At 44.5% G+C, this 13,523-nt stretch overlaps 1 long non-coding RNA gene across 1 annotated transcript in view; it reads right to left on the bottom strand.

Moving 5' to 3' along the window:
* Positions 1-10,354: 10,354 nt before the first annotated feature.
* The window catches only part of LOC112958959, a 15,718-nt gene continuing 12,549 nt past the window's right edge, over positions 10,355-13,523 (bottom strand). The window contains exon 3 of the long non-coding RNA XR_003251541.1: positions 10,355-10,398. This is a non-coding gene — a long non-coding RNA (uncharacterized LOC112958959). The remainder of the gene's footprint in view (positions 10,399-13,523) is intronic.

The following is a 13,523-nucleotide window of genomic DNA, read 5'->3' as shown; positions in this document are numbered from 1 at the left end:
ACATACATTAACATGCATATATATATATATATATATATCAATAGGCACGGAGGCGGCGGCGCCAGGTTACGGCCGCCGCCGGGGCCGCGCCGCCCGTGAAGGACGCGCCGCCTCGGGGCGATGCCGCCGCCGCCGCCTCAACGGCCGCCAACGGCCGCCAACGGCCGCTCGCCCGCGCGCCGCCCCCGCGCCGCCCTTACATGAGGGGCCGCCGCCGCGGCCGCTGCGGCCGGCGGGCGCCACCGCGGCGCTGCGCACGGAGCCGGGGCTGCGCGGCCGGGCGCCCACCGCCTCCTGCCGCCGCTGCAGCCTCCGCCTCCTTCCTCCTCCTCCTTCCTCCTCCTCCGCGCGCCTCCGCGTGTGCGTGTCCGGGCGTGTGTGCAGCCCGCTCGCCCCGCAGCCGCGGCTCCTCCCCTCGTCCCTTCCTTCCTTCCTTCCTTCCCGCCCTGGCCCGGCCCGGCCCCGCCGCAGCGCCGGGACACGGCGGAGCCGCCGGGAGCGGCGCCCGCAGCCCGGCCGCGGGCAACGGCCTGCGCGGCCCTGCCGCCCCCGCGGCCTCTGCTCCGTGTCTATCAATATATATATATATATATTGCTATACGTGTGTGTGTGTGTGTATATGGTGCGCAGGGCTCTGTCACTGCAGGGTCCGTGCAAAGACACCCCCATGCTACCCCCTTCTAAAGGGCAGGCGAGGGGTCCCCAGCATGAGCTGTAGGTTGTTCATGGGGACACAGGCGGAGAGGAGGGGACAAGAGCAGGGCAGGGGCTGCCGGGGTCCCTAGGTTTGCACTGGTGGTGGCTCCACTGGGGAAGGGCTGTCCCAGCATGGGCAGACGTCGGAARGCAGTTGGCAAACTTTAATGTTGGTACCAAAGGACAATCCCATCGCCCAACTGTACCTTAAATCCTGGTGTCCCCACACCTTCCTRCCTCCAGCTCTGCGCGTGACTCCCGTTGTGCTACATACGTGAGGGTCCCTTTGCTCATAGCCCTGGGCATGACCTGATGCTTTCGGTTCTTCGGGAGATGAGCAAGGGGGCAGGGAAGCCCCAGCAATGGAGACCCCAGCCTCGAGCTGAGGAGTTTTTGTGACAGAAGCCTGTGTTTGAATGAACAKTGTCTGAATGAACAGTGAATACCAGGTGCTGGTGTTCACTTTTCATCTGCTCAATTAGAAAGTCCTCACAGGYGGAGCGGTAGAGGTGGATCTTCAGAAATGCATGAAGTGCAAGCCTGTACCTACACTGTGGATGTATGGGGCCAAGGGAGGAACATTTAGGAACTGACACTGTACCTGCACGAGCAGCACGTGCAGTGGGTGCAAGCCAATATCACTGTCAGGACTAAAGGGACAGCGTTAACCTGCAGGGCAGAAGAGTAGCTGTTACAGCCACTAAAGATGCAGGGAATCAGCTGGGATTGGGAATGAGCCTTGGGCTGATGAAAGAGTTGTYGTTGGAGAAGTATTTGTTCAGAACTCAATGAAATGGATGCATTTGCTTTTGCACACATGGAGCACAAATAAAGTGCTCCATGCTTCTTGTCTTGCTCTTCTTTTGCAAGATGGACTGTTTGTAAACTACTCCGAGAACTTTGATAGAAGTATTGATAGGGTATTTCCAATGAGGAGTATTATTGGTAGCAACCACTACTTGCTTCTCCTTAGGAATACCGACACAGTTTGTGTTCACACYTCTACAGCTTGTAGTGGCTATAAATACAAATATTTTTATTCTGATTTTATTCTCAGGTTGTCTGGCTTTAYCCACCACTGATCTTATCCCCATCACCTCCAAACTGCTTTCTATATGGCAACAAGCCATGGCTGCCACTTTAAGGCTGCTTACCTGCACATAAAGACTGTCTTCCAGAGTAAAATTTATGCCTATTATCTTCATTAATGGTAGATCTTACAACAGCCTTAACAAAATGGAGTGACTTGAAGTATTTAGGCAACTGCAGATAGGTAGTTATTGCAGTTATTGGTAGCATCTCAGAATTAGCCAAAAGTGTAGTTCTAGTGGAAAAGAGTGTTATTTTACATTCTTTCTTTTTCTGGTATCACCCTTTATGACCTGGCTTCACTTTTTCCTTGTGAAGAAGGGCAGGCATCAAAAGGACAGCGCTTGCACTGTGGCTGTGCAAGAAAACCAGAAGTACTGTCAATGACAATTTTAACACCAAGTGGGCTTCACAGTAAAAGACATTCAAAGTCCCGGAAAATAAGGACACGCTGTGGGTCTGGAACTCCACACATAGCTATAAGTGGCAGGGCCCGGCCCACATAAAAGATCTGTTCAAGTTAGCTAGGTAGGAATGAATTAAAAGTAAACCTGAAATCCTCAGATATTACACCTAATTCTTAAATTTGACTTTCTGCCTGGCTGTGGAAAACATGCAAATATTCCATCTCATTTTCTTCCTTGAAAAAGGATGAAGAAACACTATGCAATAAAGAACAAAGTTGGTTAGCTGAGACATATAAATGGTGCAGACGGGTAAAGGCACAAAAACGCTGAAGATTTGTGGCTGAGAAAGAAGACTTGGAAAGAGAAAAACAATGCAAACAATTCATACCTGTTGAAAACAAAATGCTATAGGTAACACAGCAGAAAAACTCCACACACTGAAGTGATTAGCTGAAACATGCTGAATTTAAAATGGTAGCCTTGGCTAAAGGTAGAGCTCCACATAACCTGGCCAAGTCAGCAAAAAACCACAGCTGTCCTCAGAGGAATTAATGCAGTTAGCAGCATATTCAGATTAAAAATACTTTTCCAAAGATGTAATTTGAAAGGTTGGCAAAGTCACATGGATCTTTCTTTCACTTTTTATTTGTCATGTGATGAAAAGGGTCCCAGACCCTTTACAATCACAAATCCATTATGCCTCAGAATATCCACACAAAGGAGTTTTATTCTCGGTGCTTTATTTCAAGGTTAGCTAAGGATTTTTTTCCTTGGATATCAGCACACTTAGTGACTGCACATTTATAAGTGGGTATAAAATGTGGTAGGTGTTTGAAGCTGAGCTTGCAAAASCTGGAGCGCTGAACAATTGACCCTCAGTCAAACAGGCTCCCACACTGCCCACCTTGCACTATCATGTATAGTTCTTCTGACCAGTTCATACCACCTGTTATCTAACTACAAATCTCCTTCTTTTTAAGCCTGGGCTTTCCTAGGGAAAACATGTTGACATCGATACTAATGAATGCACAACGTGCAGAATTAGGCACAAAGAAGTTACAAAATAGCTCGGCGCACAATCCCTGTGCAGCTCGAGCCCCATGTACGCAGATAAGCAAGGCTGCCACGCAAGTCACTCTGCAGCTAACAGTGCAGCCTATTTTTCCATGGCCATAGTCCTCAGCACTACTGAGCTCGGGAGGCCGTTCTGACCCTCTCAGTGCTCATCTGCTGCCATCCCACACACTGCAAAAACCCGGTTTCCCATCCCGCAGGTAGCTCACCGGCACAGAGGTCAGAAACCTTACTGGAAACTGCATTAGGATGATGCTCAAGCCAATATTCCCAAACACCGTGGCCTATTAGCCCGGGCTTCGGCGCTGTGCACACAGTAACTATCGTGCTTGTAGCTACATGGCTTTGGATCCRCGCTCTCCCCGGGGAGAACTTAGTTGCTTCTCCTGGAGAGAGGTCGGACCCTGCATGGTATCGTATGTGGCTAATGGTACTGCAGCTCCTCCTGGCAGGTGAAATCCTGCTCTCAGGAAAGTCAGTAGGAAAGCAGCCACTTACATCTGTCATCTTTCAAGCCTTATAGAACAGCTAAATCCAACGTCTTGGCTGCAAAAGGCAACGGGGAGGCAAACTGAAGGCTGAATCATGAGTGTGTTGATTTCTCACCTTCTTCAAAGAAATGGTCATTTTTTGGACTTTTTTGGGGAAATGGATTTTTTTTTTYCATAGCCTTGCTCTTGAACATCACCGAGCCATTTTGTTGCAGTTTGAGGCGGGCATCAAGCTCGGAATATTTTAGTCTGAGCAGTTAAATTTTGGCAAAATACTCAAATGCTTAACATGGAAAATACTAGGTAGTTTTAACTGTAGATGTCACTACCACCTCTCCCATGCCAAAGCCTGGCTAAAAAAAAAAAAAAWATATTTGGTTAGGCAGGACAAGGGATAATGCAACAAATTTGCTTCTTGAAACTTTCCTTTTCTGTAAGACTTTTTCACAAGACCATTCACTTTCCACATTTATAGATAGCATCCTGTTCTATGCCATTCATGGTCCCTATCATTTATATCAGCTAATATCTTTATTATTTACTATTTAATAGCTATATCAGCTATATCTTTATGCTGGGGACCTATATCCCATCAAGCGTTTTGAATTTAAAACACTGAGGTTGCCTTTTTATACATCAGCTTCTTGACAAGCAAGATTATGCCGGTATCTCATTTGTGATTTGATATAAAATTATCTCTGTTAACTGATTCAGAAAGACTGTCATCTTCTTCCTAGTCTTGTCAGGAAGCGAGACGTTCACCTGCGGATGCATATAATAGGAATGAGGAATAGGAACGCAAGAAATGTTTCTCCCCTACCTAAAACATAATATTAGTGACACTGTAATTATTATTTTGAGGTCTTTGTTATTAGAGAGTGAACATTACTTCTCAGTTGTGTATTAATGGCTCTATTCAGGAAAGTAAATAGTCTCCTACTCTATTGGGATATATTTATCCGTAGGCTTGGGCACAAGATCTTGTGCATTCAGCAGCACATAAGCATGTGGCTAAAAGAAGAGTTCCTTCAGAAGCTGGATAATGCAGCAGAGAGGAAAACAGAGCTTTCAAGATAATGCTATTAATAAGATTGTGTTTTTCCGTTTGGACATTAAAAGAAAGGGTTTGAGGTTCCTTGTCCTGTTTAATGACAAGAAATTAAATTTATCATTAAACAATTTGAATCTTTTAAGAAACCCATATCTCCACCTCTCACAAAAAAAAAAAAAAAAAAAAAAAGAAAAAAAAAAAAGGAAAAACAAAAGCATCATTATCAAACTATTAAAACAATGTTAAACCTTTTGGACAGGGATTTAGTCAGCTTTAACACGGGGGAGGCAAGGGTCTCCTCGCTCTGCTTTATTAGTACCCCAGGCACAAACCATATCTCTACAGGGGTAGGATACATTCTCACTGCAGGATCTGTTCTCCCAATGCTAGGGGAAGCAGCAGCCCAAGAAGGTCCAAGCCCTGGGCCTCCTCTCTCACTCTTGAGGTATGGCCCAGTCCTCTCCATCTCTTGTTACTGACTTAAAACCAGCGAAGTTCTACTGATGCCAAATATGAAACAACTCTGCTGTTTGCCAAAGAGTGTAATCCACCTCCAATATCTCTAAAGTCCATCCCCTTAGCACCACTAACAAAACTAAGATGGCATACTGAGCTCTTGAAGCTACCTTCTCAAGGCTAGCATGACCTAGAGAAGCATTATATTATTATTATTATTATTATGGCCATTATTATGGCCGCAAGCATTATAATGTCCACACATCCATTCCTTAAACAATAATATACAATATTCTCAATGCTCTGTAGCAAGACAAGCACATTGCATAAAAACTGTGCATTGGAAGTCATGAAGGATCACACAGTAATCAACTACAAGAAACCCGTGCCCTCTCAGAAATTATCTGCTTTAATTATTGATGCAAAAATGCAAGGATCTTTTCAATTTATGACTGTTCCCTCCCAAGAAAGTGTTCAAGCCTAAAAAGTGGACAAACAGGTCTGACTCATGTATCTTCCAGTTTGGGTTGACTGTCTTTTGTTTTCAGTCTGGCTAGGTATTGTTCAACATTCAACACCCTAATATCACAATATTCATGCTTTAGTTATAATAATGGATAGAAACTCTCTATGGATCCATTTCAGTCAAAAATTAAGAGATGTTTCTTTTCTTTCCTTTTTTTTTTCTTTTTTTCCCCTCCCTTCTGGCAGTAGGCCATCAATGGATACAGTGAAGACTGAAGAGTTTTCAATATGTAATTTTGAAAATTTTCATCATTACACACACCATAATAATATTCACATCATAAATATTTCATCTTTTCTCTCTCTCCATCTCTCAAAAATGCCTAGGAAATGAAACTTTCTTAATATTATCCAGCATACCCCTCCTTCTGACATACCTTCCTGTTCTTCACTTTCCAGGACTCAGATTATTTTCTTCTACTCAAAATTTCACTGAGAAAGCATTGCGTGGTGTCATTGCTCTTACTAAAGAGAAATAAGCATTTAGATGCCATCTGAGTATTTATATGTAAACGTACAGTACAAGTTCAGTGCATGTGGTAGAGCCAGTAGCTTTCCATACTGCACAAACATCAAAGAGGTCCCTTGAAGGTGAAGGTGTGTGTAGTCAGACCATGATTCTGGGTGCAAAAAAMCCCACATCTGCAGACTGCCTGACTAGCCTTGGTATTCTGATTCTTCAGCTGCTTGACACATTTTTTTTCCGCYCATATCCCTGCAAAAAGTGAAGGACATCAAGCCTACTTGTCTGCTTTTCCTCCCCAGCCTGGGAGGACACGTGAGCCCACCACGAGTGAACGTGTTGTGCATGACAGCGAGTGCGTGTTGCTCACTGCAGCTGACAGCAGCAGTGTGTAAGGCTGTCTGCTGGCAAAGCAAGGACAGTGCAGAGCACCTGTATGCCAGAGAAACCCAAGTATATTAATGCCACCCACTGCTGAGCCATCTGCAGGTTATTACATATGTCAGTGCCTTGATGGACAGAGAGTTATTAGAAAAGAGCCCACTGCTCAGGCTTAAGCACATCTCCCCTTGCTATGCTGTTATTTATGTCTTCACCTTATTTGCAGCATTTGCTTTTTAATTCATATACTGGCAGTGATATATGGCAGGAGTCCACAAATGCCTAAGACAGCATCTGGTTGGACCCCAGAGGAACTGTCTGTTCTGAGGTAAAACTGCAGTAAAGCTGAGGATCAGTCAGCAAGCCACACTTTTCTGATCCTGGACAAGTGTGGAATACTTGGGTATGTCCTTATTGCAGGGTACGTTACTCAAACAGGTAGAGAGAGCAAGAATGCCACCACAGTGCAGCTCCAAAAGCAGTACTGTTCCCTAGTGACCAGGGATGCTGGGTTTGCAGGAGGTCCATTGCAAGGGACCTTGTTGTTGACATTAGTGCAGAACAGAAAGTCATTAGGTGTTCTGCATGCACTGGGCTTGCACGAGGGAACTGCATAGTTATTCCCACCCCTGTCTTGCTTTAGACTGAACAGTAGCTGCATCCTTGTCTTGAAGAACTAAGCTACAGCTGAGTAATTCAGGCCAATTTGCCTCGTATCTGGTGTTGAGCAGGTGTTGGCTCTTTGCAGCATCACACAATGGTGCAGAGTTCTTGCCAACTCCACTTTTTTTTTCCTAGAAGTCCACCAGCTTTTATTTATTTTTAAACTTTGTCTCTTGCCTGCACTAGTATTGCCCTTAACACTGTATTTTGAGGCATTAGTAGCAGACCTATCCCTCACTGAGGAGTGGGGAGCACTTGCTACCATCAGGCTGGTAAAGATACCAGGTCCTTCAAACATCACTTGGAGAACAAGACATATCAGCACAGCAAAATGCCACATCCTTACAAGCAGCCTTGGCCAGTCGTGCAGTAGGAAGAACGTGGCTTTCTCTTCAGACTGTGTAACAGCATTTTAGCTCCTGTTGCTAAAGAGCCCACGGTGAGATGGAGTTGAAGGGGCTGCAGAGAGGCTGCTGCCATCATAGACAGGCAGAGCTGAGGCACAAATGAAGGCAGCAATGTCCTCCCTCCTGTACAAATCTGCTCCCAGAGCATATTTCTGTACACTGTATCCCCTGGGGGGTGTATTTCACCTGCATTTGAAGCACAAGACATAGTCCGGCTCGCCAGCTTGTTCCAAGGCTGATTTGGGTTTTCCTCTTTCCCCTATTTCCCTTTTTTCATCATTTTCACCTCCTCTTTTCCTCACTTTCCGCTCTCTATTACCACTGCCATCACCCCCTCCAGACCACCCACCAGAGTGCAGGAGGCTGGTATCATGTCACCCGGCCTAAGGAGAAACTGGAGACAAAGCGCAGGAGATGCTCAGCAACTGATCTTAAGGAAAGGAAGACAAATTAACTACTGTTGCAATCTTACCAGTTTCGACAATTCTGCCAAGGATAAATTTGGCCCAAAAGAGCAGCAAGAGTGCAGCACATGAGCAAGTCTGACCCTGCAACCCACTGCTCCTACCCTACAATCCAAGGCAGCAACGTTGCATGTGCAACAGGGCAGTTGTACAACTCAGTGACTGTTCATCCTCAGTTCTCTATAGTACCACTCCACAGACTAAAACCTTAATGAGTGTTTTGCCAAGTTCCTGTAATCACACAAAATTTCATAATTTAAACATGTTTTGAAGCTCCAGAGGAAAAGAAATAAAAAAAGTACATCAGTGAGAACTAGCCATCTGGAAAGCTTTGGAGACTTCTTTTGCTCATTTGTTTGTTTGCTGCTCAGCCATTTCAGTAGCATAAGCGTGAAATATGTTAAGCTTTTAAGTTAAAACATTAGTTTTAACTAATGGCTTAAAGCACCAGCCTGGCAGCAACAATTCAGCACTAGGAAAGGTAAATGCTTTCTGAACGACAACAGAGGCTTGTGATGGTGGGAGGTAGTGGCCACACCRTTCCGACCTGTTACTCCTTGCTAATGCTCTTAATAGCAGTATTTCATTGTGACATCGTTTTTTTCCTGCCTGCCGAGTTGAAAGCTAGGAATAGGTTCTAGACTTGAGGGTATGAAGGCAAACAGCAGCAGCCTGACCAGACATCCCCTGTTTAGGTATCATTGGCCAAAACTTCACGAAGACTTAGAGAGAGAGAGAGAGAGAGAGAGAGAGAATTGGTTGTGAGAAGTGCTGGGCACGCTGCACTCCCGCAGAGCGCGAGCACCAGCTGTCCCTGGAGCTGCAGCAGCCAAGGAATGGAGAGGAGCTGGAGAACGACCACAGAGACGGCTCCACGGCTCCCGCAGACTCGGCAAGCGGGCACACCAGGCTGCAGGGATTACAGGAACGGGCGCATCATTTTATCCAACAGGATTGCAAGGCACAGTTAGTGTGGACAAAGACTAGTTTGTTTAAAATGCCRAGTAATCCTTGGGTTCCTAAAGATTAGAGCGTATTCCGCTGTGGTGCAGATGCATAATAAATTCAGAGACTCCGCACTGACACTGCTCCCCGTGAAATCCAATATAGCATAACACAGCGATAATTCCTAACCTATTTGGAGTTACATACTTATTCCATTCACATGCAGGTGACATTTAAAAAAAATTAAAGTCACTTCTAGGCTCTTTTCATTATTTGCCACAACACTTTTTAAGTATTTCCCTCCAGATGCAACATTTCTGAATGTTTTCTGCAGATCCAGGCTTTGACTAGGCAAACTTGAATATATATATATATTTTAAGTTACAGACACAAGACAGCTCCTAAAAACATCCATGGGAATATGCTGYGAACCCAGTCTGGGAGTACAGTACATTATGTATTGCAGTATGTGTCAGTTCAAGCATTGCACAAAATTAAACCTGCTTTAAATAAGTGAAAAGGTTTTCATGTGGTGTTCACACCTTTTTTTATTCCTTTATCCTTGCTGACATAAGTTTATGTCAGCAATACAATATGCAATTGCTTTCCTGATACATATCTATAGATGTTGAGTACTTCTGTTAAAAAACAGTTGGTAAATTAAATCACACAGGCACAAAAAGAATGCRGACAATTAAACAGACAGTAGTGACATTTTTAGAAATAGAAGACAACTCTAATGTTCCACACGGGACATCTTACATTTCTAAGTTACCTTAAGSAGAAGCATAAGGTTGCTCCAATGTTGCTCCAATTTTCATTTCATGTTTTTAATACGTTAAATATGATCTTCAGCACCGTTCATTAAGAAAACACACACAACACAAGTTGTCACAGTGGAACTTGGTCCATGTTCATTCCAGCTGCAGGGAGCCACAGCACCCAGCTCCCTTGCACCCTGTTGGGGAAAGCCACACGTGCTCTATTTTCTTTCCCCAGCCCGAAAGCTGGGGAAATAATATCAGAACTAATGATGTGAGGGGCAACTCCTCCTTGCAACAGCTAGAAAAAATAAGAATTCATCCAACCCTGTGTGATTATAGATCCAGGCAGTTTTCATGTTTTCCGCCCAGCAACACTYGGAGAAGCAGGCTTAGCATTTTGCTTGTGTGCACTCCCTACCTAAAACAGTCTCTTGCCTCAATTCAAGCCCTCTGCTATTTTTTCCAGCCTGTGGGGTTTTGTTGTGGAAGGTTTTTCTTTTCCGAGTGGTGCATTGAAGGCACCTGAATGAGAAAAGAGAGAAGGGAGAATTGAACATGACTGAATGAGTAGATTGACGGGGCAGCTAACAAGGGAGTTAGGAGAGGAGAGACAGGCCAGAGCAGAGGAAAAAAGCAGCAAAAGCCAAGAACTAACAGGACACAGGAGAAATGATAATGAGAGGATGGGAAAGACATGCTAAAAGACTGGAAGAGATTATGAAAAGATGGTGTAAGCACCGCTTATCCTTATATCAGATTATTACATAAAGAAAACACTGGGGTGCCGAAACAAAATAAGAAAGTAAAAAAATAAAGTATTTTATTCTAAAAAGATGTGAAATATAGAACAAAAACRAAAATTCCTTTAAATGACAGGATATGCGGCCTTGAAGGAGACAGTAACAGAGTTTCTGTTTCTTTCTTTTTCCAACCACATCTCRGTCTGAAACCATAGGTGTTGAATAAATTTTTAATTGAGAGCATAAATGATTTACATGTTCTCCACAATACTTCCCTCCTTTCTCCACCAGAGAAATTATTTCAGCAAGCATCAAATCTAGATTTCTGGTGTCACTGCCACAAATAAAGTCTAGTCCTCTTGACTCTGTCTCTACATCTTGACAGTGCATTATTTTTGCCCACTGTCAGGCAAAGTAAAAATTGAGAAATTTCTCTTTAAAAAGATATTTTGGGGGAACATGATAACCTAATCAAATATCTGTTTATACCCTCAGGAGAGAGGGGRAAAAAAGGAAAAACAACTGTTAACATTTGGATGAGTCTACAATTAACATTTGTATGATCTTACATCCTAATGCGAAGATATTTGAATGCTTTTGGGTGATGCATAATAAAGAGCTGGTTACTAAACTTAGCAGCACTTCATGTAGATTAGACATTATAATTGATGCTTACAGAACAGGACCAAGAGAAATTAATTTTATGTTGCTCCAATTTCACTGGTTTAAATTAAAGAGTTACACAAAGGGCCTTTACCATGAGGGAGAAGAAAAAAATTGGATGTATTCGTGGGTGACAGCAATCATTTTTACTGATTCTGGTGGTGGCTGGAGGTGTTTCTCCTGCCCAGGTTGAGCTCCCCCGTCTCGGTGCTCTGTGCTGCACTCTCCCTACAAACCACTTTGGTCTCCTCCAGTTTCCCTTGACTGAGGCACTTGCCCTGCACTCTGCTCTGCTGTGACTACTTGCACGCAGGCAAGTGTCACCGCTTCACAGAYGCTGAGGTGACGTTACAAACATCAACTAAAGCAAAACATCGCACTGGTTCTTCAGTCCTCTGCATCTTTTTTTGCAGAGTTAAGGCCTTGGACGTATCCTGCATAGGAAGTACCCTACTTCACATCTGCAGGARTCATTTCAACAGACTGGCTTTGCACAGGTGTCCAGAGAGTGAGGGATCCTCCTTCAGGGGCACACAGCTTAGACCCGAACAAACAAACAAACCCACATGCAGAAATCCTCCTTCTGCAATTTCTTTCCTCTCATGCATGGGTTTAGAAAAGCTGCTCTACTGGAAATTGTGCCCTCCTCTTGCTCTTCCCTTTCCAAAGTTTGGGGCCCTAGCTTCTGAAGGTGGGGGGAATATCTTGCTGGTCCCATTCTACTCCCCACCAGCTACACACTGTGCCTTCTCCCACTCCTCTCCACTGTGTTTTTTGCAATTCTGCACCAACATCTCAGCTTGCCAGCCCAGTCAGCAGCTATTCTCCACTCACAAAGATCTAGCTCTGTGCACACTGTTGGGAAGAGGAAGGTCTCTTCTAGAGCAGAAACCTCATGGACCAGCACCTTCAATGACCAGCCAGATAGATATGCTGGCACCACATGACACCTTCAGTGGTAAAAGAGACAGTCAGAGACATAAGGTACAGATAATTCATGAAGCTTGTATATTGGGATAGATAACCCAAATCATGTCCATGCTGTATTATACTTGGGAGACCACTTACTGTGTGGATGATGGGCAGYGAGATTTACCTGCAGAGCCAGGAAGCTAATTCAGTTACAGCTGATCAATGAAAGTCTGAAGTAGACAGACCAGCTACTGGATCACATAGGAGGGTGAAGCATTAGTCCAAGCATGGACTAAATCCAGGGCACCCTCTCCCCAGGACGTTCCATTKTCACTAGCTCCCATTCCTGCTCATGGTCCCCACGAAGTAGGGAACAGCCTCTGCACACCCCAATGTAAGTTACTGAGGTTAAGGAGCTGCCTGGAGAGACTAAACTCCCCTAGGCAAGGGAAGAATTTAAACTCAACCCCAAGCTGGGTCTGAAAGGAGAAGCAGCACTCTCACATGAAGGAGTAAAGGAAAATCTTCTGTATGGAATCCAAAGAGAAGTCTTGTGCCTGCAAACTGTGCCACATGCAGCACTGAAATAACTCTTCCTGCTATGAGAGGTCAAAAAAATCTCTCTTCTCCTTCACACTGCCTGCTGGCCAACTTGGATGGCTCCACAGACTCACTTCTGTGGACCTATTTCTTCGGCATTTGGCTTCTTGGGCATTATAGGAGGCACCTCAGTGATTACACTGGGCTTGTGACCACACGACAGTATAACTACAGCACCCTGCACTATGGTGCTTCTGTAAGCCCAGCTCTAAGGATTTGGTCATTCCAGCACTTTAGAAARCCCCACATTCCTGTAATTATACCTCGCTCTAGAGTTAAGTTTTCTATTTATCTCCATTGTASAACAATCTTGTGACCCGGCACTTTCCAAGCACTCCAGTCTAAGATTATCCATATCAAGGAAGTCATAAAAGAGGAAATTCCTATAATCAATATTTGAAGAAGAAGATAAACAACATGTGTTTGTGTGGAATCCCTAGTTAATTGTTGGCAGAAAAGGGAGGTGAAAGCAGCAAGAAGCAGGGGATCACCTGTAATGCCAGCTGCRAGCTGGACTGATTAATGCCATTGTCAGTTGTGCTTCCACATAGGTTTGKAAGAGTGGCAGGAAGCTTCCTTTAAGGTAATTAATAAATTAGCTCACACTCAGAGGTAGAGAGGAAGGAGAATACTCATGTGTAAAAAACGTGAACTTTTTGACGTTTGAAAACTTTGACCTATTGTATCAGAAGTTGGTATGAAACTCAGTGGTGCCACTTTCCTAGCTGAGTT

Source organism: Nothoprocta perdicaria, unplaced genomic scaffold, assembly GCF_003342845.1.
Source record: "Nothoprocta perdicaria isolate Ctin4 unplaced genomic scaffold, notPer1 scaffold_93, whole genome shotgun sequence".
NCBI lineage: Eukaryota > Metazoa > Chordata > Aves > Tinamiformes > Tinamidae > Nothoprocta > Nothoprocta perdicaria.
This window is presented reverse-complemented; position numbering and strand designations above follow the sequence as displayed.